The sequence below is a fragment of the Leuresthes tenuis genome, unplaced genomic scaffold, assembly GCF_036924035.1.
Source record: "Leuresthes tenuis unplaced genomic scaffold, fLeuTen1.0.hap1 SCAF_47, whole genome shotgun sequence".
Classification (NCBI taxonomy): Eukaryota; Metazoa; Chordata; class Actinopteri; order Atheriniformes; family Atherinopsidae; genus Leuresthes; species Leuresthes tenuis.
In genome coordinates this window covers 438366-450608 of record NW_027325401.1, presented here as the reverse complement: position 1 = coordinate 450608, position 12243 = coordinate 438366, and the positions used below count along the sequence as shown (strand labels likewise).

General features: G+C 44.4%; 2 non-coding genes across 2 annotated transcripts; both read left to right on the top strand.

The window, feature by feature from the left end:
* The first annotated feature begins 7077 nt into the window (after nucleotides 1-7077).
* LOC140285586 (U5 spliceosomal RNA) lies at nucleotides 7078-7191 on the top strand. Its single transcript, XR_011910598.1, has one exon. It is a non-coding gene; the product is annotated as a U5 spliceosomal RNA (small nuclear RNA).
* Nucleotides 7192-7499: 308 nt separating this feature from the next.
* LOC140285556 (U2 spliceosomal RNA) lies at nucleotides 7500-7684 on the top strand. Its single transcript, XR_011910571.1, has one exon. It is a non-coding gene; the product is annotated as a U2 spliceosomal RNA (small nuclear RNA).
* The last annotated feature ends 4559 nt before the right edge of the window (nucleotides 7685-12243 follow it).

Here is a 12243-nt window from a genome sequence, read left to right as displayed (position 1 = left end):
TAGGAATCCGAGAATAAGCTTATTTTCATGAGTTCTGCACGATTTCGGATTTTATGTATAAAATGAATTCATTCACTCAAACCATGTTAAAACTGCTTTTTCCTTCATATTTATCAATGTCTAGATCGACTTCAACAAAGAACAACATTGTATTTTGCAGTAGAAGAAAGAGCAAAACTGAAGGATCAGGAATCCGAGAATAAGCTTCTTTTCATACGTTCTGCATGATTTGGGATTTTATGTATAAAATGAATTCCTTCACTCAAACTAAGTTAACACTGCTTTGTCCTTCATATGTACCCATTTCTACATATATTTCAAGCATAAACTTCCTCATACTACCCTGAATGAGAAAGAACCACACTTGTGATTAAGCCATACGCCCCTTTTGAGGAGTTCTGCATGATTTGGGATTTTATCTATAAAATCAATTCCTTCACTCAAACTATGTTAAAACGGCGTTTACCTTCATATTTATCAATGTCTCGATAGATTTAAACAAAAAAACAACGTTGTACTTTGCAGTAAAAGAAAGAGCCAATCAAAAGTTTTAGGAATCCGAGAATAAGCTTATTTTCATGAGTTCTGCACGATTTCGGATTTTATGTATAAAATGAATTCATTCACTCAAACCAAGTTAAAACTGCCTTTTCCTTCATATTTATCAATGTCTAGATCGACTTCAACAAAGAACAACATTGTATTTTGCAGTAGAAGAAAGAGCAACACTGAAGGATCAGGAATCCGAGAATAAGCTTATTTTCTTATGGGCAAGTGGGAACTGCTTTGTCCTTCATATTTATCAATGTGTAGATGGATTTCAACTTCTTCTACTGCAAAGTCCAATGTTTTTCTTTGTAGAAGTCGATCTAGACATTGATGAATATGGAAGGACAAAGCAGTTTTAACTTGGTTAAAAACCATGGTCGGACTTTCACACCTTCTTGTAATGGAACACCTCCGCTCCCGCTATTGATTGTGTACAGTCGGGTATTTTAACCTTTTCTTACCCGCTTTTTACCAACTATGGTCGGACATTCACACCGTCTTACAGCGGAACACCTCCGCTCCTGCTTTTTATGGTGTATAGTCGGGCATTCGAACCTTTTCTTACCCGCTATTTACAAACTATGGTAGGACATTCAAACCTTCGTGTATCCGAAAACCTCCGCTCTCTCTTTTGATCATACATTGTCGGACATTCGCACCTTTTCTTACCCGCTTTTTACAAACCATGGTCGGACTGTCACACCTTCTTGTAGCCGAACACATCCGCTCCCGCTATTGATTGTGTACAGTCGGGTATTTTAACCTTTTCTTACCCGCTTTTTACCAAGTATGGTCGGACATTCACACCTTCGTACAGCGGAACACCTCCGCTCCCTCTTTTGATGGTGTATGTTCGGGCACTCGAACCTTTTCTTACCCGCTTTTTACAAACTATGGTCAGACATTCAAACCTTCTTGTAGCCGAACACATCCACTCCTGCTTTTGATGATGGGTATTCAAACCTACTTGTTGCCCGCTTTTCATTAATTATGGGTGGACATACACACCTTGTCGCAGCCAAACACCTCCGCTTCCTGTTTTGATCATGTATGATTGGACATTCGCACCTTTTCTCACCCGCTTTTTACTATGGTCGGCCATTCACAGCTTCCTCTCCACCATACTTGTATGGTGGGATATTCACACCCACTTGCATCCGAAGACCTCCGCCCCCACTTTTGTTGATATTTAGTCGGTCATTCGCAGCTTACCCGCTTTTGGCAAACTATGGCCTTCTTTCAGCCAAACACCTCTGATCTCGTTTTTGATGATGTAAGGTTGGGCATTCAGACCTTGCTTCACCTGCTTTTCACCAAATATAGTCGAACAGTCACACCTTCTTGCAGCCGAACACTTCTGCTCCACCTTTTAGTGTTCTATGGGGTATTCACACCTTTTTTTTCACCTTATTTTATTGATTATGGTTGGAAATTCTCACCCACTCTTATCCGAAGACCTCTCCTCCTGCTTTTGTTAATATATAGTCGGGTTTCAAACCTTTTCTTACCCGCTTTTTACAAATTATGGTCGAACATTCACACCTACTTGCAGCCGAACACCTCCGCTCCCGCTTTTGATGGTGTATAGTCGGGCTTTCGAGCCTTTTCTTCCCCGGTTTTTACAAATTATGGTTGTACATTCAGACCTTGCAGCCGAAAACCTCCGCTCCCTCATTTGATCATACATTGTCAGGCATTCGCACCTTGTCTTACCCGCTTTTTATAAACTTTAGTCAGACATTCACACCTTGCAGCTGAACCACCTCCGCTCCCTGTTTTGATAATGTATGGTCTGGCAATACTACCTTTTCTTACCGGTTTGTGAGTAATTATGGCTGGACATTCACTCCTACTTGCAGCCGAACACCACTTTTCCCACTTTTGATGATGTATGGTCAAGGATTCTAGTCTTTTCTAACACATTCTTCAGCAATTATGGTTTGATATTCACACCTACTCACAGCCGAACACTTCCGCTCCCGCATTTGATGGTGTATAGTCGGGCATTCTCACCCTTTCTCATCAGCTTTTTGCAAATTATGATCTGACATTCACACCTACTTGCAGTCGAACAGCTCTGCTCCCGCTTTTGATTATGTTTGGTTGGATATTCGAAACTTTTCTTCACTGCTTTTTACAAACTTTGGTCGGACGTTCACACCTTCTTGCAGCCGAACACCTCCGCTTCCGCTTTTGATGGTATATATTCGGGCATTCGAACCTTTTCTTACCCGCTTTTTACAAACCATGGTCGGACTTTCACACCTTCTTGTAGCCGAACAACTCCGCTCCCTCTTTTGAGGGTGTATGTTCGGGCATTCAAACCTTTTCTTACCCGCATTTTACGAACTATGGTTGGACATTCAAACCTTCTTTTAGCCGAACACATCCACTCCTGCTTTTGATGATGTATGGTTGAGCATTCGAACCTTTTCTTACCCATTTTTTACAAACTATGGTCGGACATTCACACCTTCTTGCAGCTGAACACCTCCTCTCCCGCTTATGATGATGTGTGGTTTGATATTCGAAAATTTTCTTTCATGTTTTCTAGCAATTATTGATGGACATTCAGACCTTCTTGCAGCTGAACACCTCCGCTCCCGCTTTTGATGATGTATAGTCGGGCTTTCGAGCCTTTTCTTCCCCGGTTTTTACAAAATTATTGTTGGACATTCAGACCTTCTTGCAGCCGAAAACCTCCGCTCCCTCTTTTGATCATACATTGTCGGGCATTCGCACCTTCTCTTACCCGCTTTTTACAAACCAGGGTCGGACTTTCACACCTTTTAGTAGCCGAACAACTCCGCTCCCGCTATTGATTGTGTACAGTCGGGTATTTTCACCTTTTCTTACCCGCTTTTTACCAACTATGGTCAGACATTCACACCTTCTTACAGTGGAACACCTCCGCTCCCTCTTTTGATGGTGTATGTTCGGGCATTCGAACCTTTTCTAACCCGCTTTTTACAAACTATGGTCGGACATTAAAACCTTCTTGTAGCCGAACACATCCACTCCTGCTTTTGATGATGTATGGTTGGGCATTCGTACCTTTTCTTACCCATTTTGCAGTAATTATGGGTGGAAATTCACACCTTTTTGCATTTTAACACCTCCTCTCCCGCTTATGATCATGTGCGGTTTGATATTCGAAAATTCTCTTCCATGTTTTCTAGCAATTATTGATGGACATTCAGACCTTCTTGCAGCTGAACACCTCCGCTCCAGCTGTTGATGGTGTATAGTCGGGCTTTCGAGCCTTTTCTTCCCCGATTTTTACAAATTATGGATGGACATTCAGACCTTCTTTCAGCCGAAAACCTCCACTCCCTCTTTTGATCATACATTGTCGGGCATTCGCACCTTTTCTTACCCGCTTTTTACAATTCATGGTCGGACTTTCACACCTTTTAGTAGCGGAACAACTCTGCTCCCGCTATTGATTGTGTACAATAGGGTATTTTAACCTTTTCTTACCTGCTTTTTGCCAATTATGGTTGGACATTCACACCTTCTTACAGCGGAACACCTCCGCTCCCTCCTTTGATGGTGTATGTTCGGGCATTCGAACCTTTTCCTACCCGCTTTTTACAAACTATGGTCAGACATTCAAACCTTCTTGTAGCCGAACACATCCACTCCTGCTTTTGATGATGGGTATTCAAACCTACTTGTTGCCCGCTTTTCATTAATTATGGGTGGACATACACACCTTGTCGCAGCCAAACACCTCCGCTCCCTGTGAGGATCATGTATGGTTGGGCATTCGTACCTTTTCTTACCCATTTTGCAGTAATTATGGGTGGACATTCACACCTTCTTGCATTTGAACACCTCCTCTCCCGCTTATGATCATGTGCGGTTTGATATTCGAAAATTCTCTTCCATGTTTTCTAGCAATTATTGATGGACATTCAGACCTTCTTGCAGCTGAACACCTCCGCTCCAGCTGTTGATGGTGTATAGTCGGGCTTTCGAGCCTTTTCTTCCCAGATTTTTACAAAATATGGATGGACATTCAGACGTTGTTTCAGCCGAAAACCTCCGCTCCCTCTTTTGATCATACATTGTCGGGCATTCGCACCTTTTCTTACCCGCTTTTTACAAACCATGGTCGGACTTTCACACCTTTTAGTAGTGGAACAACTCTGCTCCCGCTATTGATTGTGTACAATCGGGTATTTTAACCTTTTCTTACCTGCTTTTTGCCAACTATGGTCGGACATTCACACCTTCTTACAGCGGAACACCTCCGCTCCCTCCTTTGATGGTGTATGTTCGGGCATTCGAACCTTTTCTTACCCGCTTTTTACAAACTATGGTCAGACATTCACACCTTCTTGCAGCCGAACACCTCCGCTCCCGCTTTTGATGGTGTATAGTCGGGCTTTCGAGCCTTTTCTTCCCCGGTTTTTACAAATTATGGTTGGACATTCAGACCTTGCAGCCGAAAACCTCCGCTCCCTCTTTTGATCATACATTGTCAGGCATTCGCACCTACTTGCAGCCGAATACTTCCGCTCCACCTTTTAGTGATGTATGGTTGGCATTTGCACCTTTTCTTACCCTTTCTTACCCTACTGATTGCTTAAGATTAAGTTGTTTTTTCTCAAACTACAACATTTTTTTAATTGTTGAAACTTGATTTGAAGTGGATAAATAAGGAGGACAAACAGTTTTAAGTCAGGCTGATAGAAGGAATTAATTTTATAGCAAAATCTGTATTTCGTCATATGTCGAGAGATGCTTATTGCTGAAGAAGTTCTTTCTCATTCTACAAAGTACAACGTTGTTTATCGTTGAAACTTGATTAGACATGAATAAATATGAAGGACAAAGCAGTCTTAACTTGGTTAGAGTTAAGGAATTCGTTTTATAGGAGAATCCGAATTCGTGCATAACTCGTAAAATAGAGCTTATTTTCGGATTCCTGAAGAATGAGTCTGGTTCTTTCTCATAATACAAAGTTTGTTGTTTATTGTTGAAACTTCATCAGAAGTGAAGAAATAAATGAATGCCTATCAACAAATGTGGGATCTAAACTCTAGTGCTTCCTCTAAAATAATTTCCTTTCTCAATTCAGAAATGTGTGTGTGTAAGTCACAACACCCGTGACACCAAAACGGCTTTCTTTTCTCTCTTTTCTCTACACTCTGCACTGTGAGCACACACACCAAATCAGAAAGGCTTTTTTCTCTCTTTTCTACATTATGGACTGTGGGGACACAAAACCGCTCTCTCTTTTTTTTTTTGATTGTGTGCCAGGGCGTTGTCTCACGTATTAGATTATGCTTACGATACGAATGGGTTTATCAGTCACATCAGAATCCATACATACTGATACTCCCGTAATAAAATGGTCGGATCTTATCAAACACACTTTGTTTCTTGTGACAATCAAGTCAGCGAAACAGCGTATACACGTCAAGACACTGAATCAAGTTTGCCACAAGAACTCATAAGTTTGGCAGTATTGCTCTGCCGTCAGCAATCATACACCCATTTTATTTTCGTGAGACATGTGCAGGCACCTGTTCATCTACTGTTCTATCACTATGAATTAGTTTATCTATTATCAATAAGGATACTTCTACAACTACTATCAAAGTATGTCCAGACTTCTTATGTTGTCAGTTGCTATATATGAATAAGTGGGTAGCTACTGACAAGCATTAAGCATGTCACACAGCCCAAACATATAACATTTCAGGACACACCACACAGTTAACAACCACAGTGAAGTGTCAAAGCCCAAACATGTAACATTCAACAGGACACTTACACAACACATTCAAATCAAACAGTCAGACAACATACAAGAACATATACCCCAGCCGGCATTGCTCCCTGCCTATTTTCCTACAGCTCACTATGTGTGCGCACACCTTTATTCACAAACTCTTCAACTTATACTCTTTTACCAAAGCTGCTACAGCTCGATTGGCCGAATACCCTTAGATCCTATTTCGGTGAATTTGACATCTGCCTTACATGTAACAGATTAGCGGTTTAGCAGTTTTAATTTAGTTTGAGTGAAGGAATTCATTTTATAGCAAAATCCGAAATCGTGAAGAACTCATGAAAGTAAGCTTATTCTCGGATTCCTGAAACTTTAGATTTGCTCTTTCTTTTACTGCAAAGTACAACGTTGTTTTTTTTTTGTTTAAATCTTTCTGGACATGGTAAATATGAAGGACAAAGCAGTTTTAACATAGTTTGAGTGAAGGAATTCATTTTATAGATAAAATCCCAAGAGTCTGCTGAGAAAAGAGAGTGAATGCGAAGTAGACTTTAACACGGCTCTGGGAGCGAGCCGAGTGTGGGCTAACCGGGAGAATTGCTTGAAAGAAATGCGACACCCGAATGAGCGGTCAGAACAAAGCCTCAATACGGTGTTCCCGTGGTGTTTTTGTTGCTGCCTTGTCGATTGCACAGGGGCAAGCGTTTCAACCAAGCAACGCTCACCATCGGGAAGGTGGCTATGGCAACTAGCCTGATGCCCTGCTCCCGCAGTGACGGATAATCGTACTCTGGTTTCTCTTCATAACATACAAGTCTTTCGCCTTTTACTAAAGACTTTCGTGGAGAGCAGCACTAATGAGTTGTTTCTATTTTTGGCAGGCTTTACCTTTGCGGGTGAAGCCCTTTCTGTCTGTGCAAAAGAAATCTTGTTACTGTGCAGAGTGACTTCTCTGAGTAGAGTCGCCTTACTTGTTGCGATTGTGCCGATGTTCGAAGCTGGAGTGCAAAGTTGTTGCTTGAATGGTGCTTGCTGGAGCATGCGGGAGTGCAAAGTTATACCATTTAAAAGGGCTGAAGAGTGCTCAGTGCAGCGGGTGGGCGGAGGTGCAACGTGACACTCTGGCCACCTATGGCCATAAAAAGAACACTGCTACAAGTGCGCATTGTGCCAGCAAGGGCCCTCGGACCTGAAACAGTGGACAGTTATCGCTTCTCGGCCTTTTGGCTAAGATCAAGTGTAGTATCTGTTCTTATCAGTTTAATATGTCCTCTATACGAGGACTACATATTAAATGGATTTTTAAGAATAGGAGTTGAAAAAGAAGCTTTGCTCCGTTCACTCCAAGCATCGACCCAGTACTGCAGTGCCGCTGGGAACGGTGCGCTCTTCTCTGCTCTTGTGAAAAAGCAAACAGCGGTGCAGGATGGAAGTTTCAGGGAGCCCAAGATGAAACTTTCTTTTAATCTGCTGAGAAAAGAGAGTGAATGCGAAGTAGACTTTAACACAGCTCTGGGAGCGAGCCGAGTGTGGGCTAACCGGGAGAATTGCTTGAAAGAAACGCGACACCGAATGAGTGGTCAGAACAAAGCCTCAATACGGTGTTCCCGTGGTGTTTGTGGCTGCCTTGTCTTTTGCACAGAGTAAAAGACAAGGCAGCCATCGAATAGGGCCCGATTGTTCCTACTTGGTCAGCCGAGGAGCAAGGGGGGGGAGCAAGCGTCTCAACCAAGCAAATCTCACCAAGTAGGAACAATCGGGCCCTATTCGATGGCTGCAACACCTGAAAGAGATATTGATGCGAGACCCGATCAAAAGCTTTTTCAAAGTCTAAATTTAAGATGACAAGCCGGGTGTTTCTGTCTCTAGCGTAATCAATGATGTCTCGAATCAGTACGAGGCTGTCGGTGAGTTGTCTCTCTGAGATGGCACAAGCCTGGTCTGGGTGAATTACCTCCTCTAAAACAGAGGACATCCGTGTCGTTAAAACCTTGCTAAAAAGTTTACAGTCAAAGTTTAAAAGTGTGATGGGCCTCCAATTCTTTAGGTCAGTCTTATCATTTTTATCAGAAGTGAAGAAATAAATGAATGCCTATCAACAAATGTGGGATCTAAACTCTAGTGCTTCCTCTAAAATAATTTCCTTTCTCAATTTAGAAATGTGTTAGAAAAGGTAAAAATGCCGGTCCATACATAATCAAAATCGGGAGAGGTGGTGTTCAGCTGCAAGAAGGTCTAAATGTCCATCAATAATTGCTAGAAAACATGAAAGAAACTTTTCGAAAATCAAACCGCACATGATCATAAGTGGGATAGGAGGTGTTCAGCTGCAAGGTGTGAATGTCCACCCATAATTCCTGAAAAATGGGCAAAAAAAAGGTGTGAATGCCCAACCATACATTATCAAAAGCAGGAGTGGAAGTGTTCGGCTACAAGAAGGTGTGAACGTCCAACCAAAATATGTAAAAAGCAGTTAAGAAAAGGTTCGAATATCCAACCAAACATAATCAAAAGCGGGAGCAGAGCTTTTCGACTGCAAGTAGGTGTGAATGTCAGATCATAATTTGCAAAAAGCTGATGAGAAAGGGTGAGAATGCCCGACTATACATCATCAAATGCGGGAGCGGAGTTGTTCGGCTGTGAGTAGGTGTGAATCTCCGACCATAATTGCTGAAAAATGTGTTAGAAAAGGTAAAAATGCCGGTCCATACATCATCAAAAGCGAGAGGGGTTGTGTTCGGCTGCAAGTAGGTGTGAATGTCCAGCCATAATTACTCACAAACGGGTAAGAAAAGGTAGTATTGCCAGACCATATATGATCAAAACAGGGAGCGGAACTAAAGTTCAAATATATTAACAAAAGCGGGAGGAGAGGTCTTCGGATGAGAGTGGTTGAAAATTTCCGACCATAATGTATAAAATGCGGTGAAAAAAAGGTGTGATAGAACACTAAAAGGTGGAGCGGAAGTGTTCGGCTGCAAGAAGGTGTGAATGTCCGACTATATTTGGTGAAAAGCAGGTGAAGCAAGGTCTGAATGCCAAACCTTACATCATCAAATGCGAGATCAGAGGTGTTTGGCTGCAAGAAGGCCATAGTTTGCCAAAATCGGGTAAGGTGCGAATGTCCGACTAATTATCAAAAAAATTTGGATTAGAGGTCTTCGGATGCAAGTGGGTGTGAATATCCAACCATACAAGTATGGTGGAGAGGAAGCTGTGAATAGCCGACCATAGTTTGGAAAAAGCGGGTAAGAAAAGGTTTGAATACCCGAACATACACCATCAAAAGAGGGAGCGGAGGTGTTCCGCTGTACGAAGGTGTGAATGTCCGACCATAGTTGGTAAAAGGCGGGTAAGAAAAGGTTAAAATACCCGACTGTACACAATCAATAGCGGGAGCGGATGTGTTCGGCTACAAGAAGGTGTGAAAGTCCGACCATGGTTTGTAAAAAGCGGGTAAGAAAAGGTGCGAATGTCCGTTAATGTATGATCAAAAGAGAGAGCGGAGGTTTTCGGATACAAGAAGGTTTGAATGTCCCACCATAGTTTGTAAAAAGCGGGTAAGAAAAGGTTCGAATGCCCGACTATACACCATCAAAAGCGGGAGCGGAGGTGTTCCGCTGTAAGACGGTGTGAATGTCCGACCATAGTTGGTAAAAAGCGGGTAAGAAAAGGTTAAAATACCCGACTGTACACAATCAATAGCAGGAGTGGAGTTGTTCGGCTACAAGAAGGTGTGAAAGTCCGACCATGGTTTGTAAAAACCGGGAAGAAAAGGCTCGAAAGCCCGACTATACACCATCAAAAAGAAGGTTTGAATGTCCATCAATAATTGCTTTAAAACAAGAAAGTAAATTTTCGAATATCAAACCATACATGATCATAAGCGGAAGAGGAGGTGTTCCGCTGTAAGACGGTGTGAATGTCCGACCATAGTTGGTAAAAAGCGGGTAAGAAAAGGTTAAAATACCCGACTGTACACAATCAATAGCGGGAGCGGAGTTGTTCGGCTACTAAAAGGTGTGAAAGTCCGACCCTGGTTTGTAAAAAGCGGGTAAGAAAAGGTTCGAATGCCCGAACATACACCATCAAAAGAGGGAGCGGAGGTGTTCCGCTGTAAGACGGTGTGAATGTCCGATCATAGTTGGTAAAAAGCGGGTAAGAAAAGGTTAAAATACCCGACTGTACACAATCAAAAGAGGGAGCGGAGTTGTTCAGCTAAGAGAAGGTGTGAAAGTCCGACCATGGTTTGTAAAAAGCGGGTAAGAAAAGGTTCGTATGCCCGAATATACACTATCAAAACCGGAAGTTTAGGTGTTCGGCTGCAAGAAGGTGTGAACGTCCGACCAAAGTTTGTAAAAAAGCAGTTAAGAAAAGGTTCCCCCACAGAGCACAGAACCCAGGAAGCCCACCACAGGGGCAACCACGCATCCACCCAGAAGACTGCAGAGGAAGCCCCCGGAAAGAGCCCCCATAAGCATAGGGCAGAGGCCCTCCGGGAGCCAGGGGCAACAGCCCACCGACGTCGCCAGGCCCCAGCCGCCCAGACATGGGCCGTGCACTGGATCCGGGCCCCAGGAGCCCGAGCGCCCCCAAACCCCCCGGCAGAGGCCCCACCCAATACCCAGGAGGGCCAAGCGCCCCAGACAGCCACACAGTGGGTCAGTGCCTGCCCCAGCACCCCTGGCCAAGTGCCCTGGGAGTCAAGACGTGCCCACAGGTGGGTGAAGTCGCGAGCAGCGGAGAGAGGCCACGCCGCCCCCCCCATCGGGAGAAGCACAGGCAGGCCAGGCGACAGCAAGTCCAAGATCCAGGCCCAATCATTACCACACACACTTTCATGTCCCATACATCTACACGTCCTCCCTCCCTCGACTCCGCTGGGGTGTAGTGCAGCGGGCACACCAGGGGGCCAGCAGCCCCCCAGCCACCACAGACCCCAAACCAGCAGAACAATTAATTAATCCTCCTGGCCCCTCCCGCCCCGAGCAGCAACCAGGAAGCAGGGGTGTGCGAAGAAGACCCCTCCCCTCACCCTTCTGGCTCTTCAATATTTTCTAATAGTGAGCAATTAAAATTGAGGGGCAGCCAAATTTGTAGAACTGGGAGCGTGGCCCTCTGGGCAGCCTACATACCCAAAGAGCCCCGCCCACCAGATGCCACTCAGTGTAACCACCCCCCAAGACCTAATGTGTGTGTGTGAGTGTGTTTGATAAGTAGTAATGTCTAAGGTGTAATTAAAACAGGGGTGGGAACTGCAGAGGGCAACTACTGCAGAGTCCACTACACCCCACCGAACACACACGCCCCCAAAACCCTTCATGTGTGAGTGTGTGCTGTGTACAGGAGCCAGAAGGGAGAGGGGTATGGGGATATACACTGGGGGCAGCCAGGGACTGGCTGCAATAGGCATCCCCGCTACCAGGGAGCCAACACAGGACAGGAGGGCCTGATGTCCACCAGGCCAGGGGCCTGCAGCGACCATATTCTGGGAGCTACTGTACCCCCAGAAGGTACCCATCCCGCCCCACCCCACTCAACCCAACCCCACTCCGGAGGACCTCTACAAAAAACAAACAAACAACAACAAAAAACCAACAAACAAACCACCCGGTCACACCAGTCGCAGCAGCCCGGGCCTGAGACCCACCATCACCCAGGCCCCCCCAGGCCCCCCCTCAACAGGTGCGCTCTTGTGAAAAAAAAAAAACAGCGGCAGCAACAAAAACACAACGGGAACACCGTATTGAGGCTTTGTTCTGACCGCTCATTTGGTATGGCGTTTCTTTCAAGCAATTCTCCCGGTTAGCCCGCACTCGGCTCGCTCCCAGAGCTGTGTTAAAGTCTACTTCGCATTCACTCTCTTTTCTCAGCAGATTAAAAGAAAGTTTCATCTTGGGCTCCCTGAAACTTGCATCCTGCACCGCTGTTTGCTTTTTCACAAGAGCAGA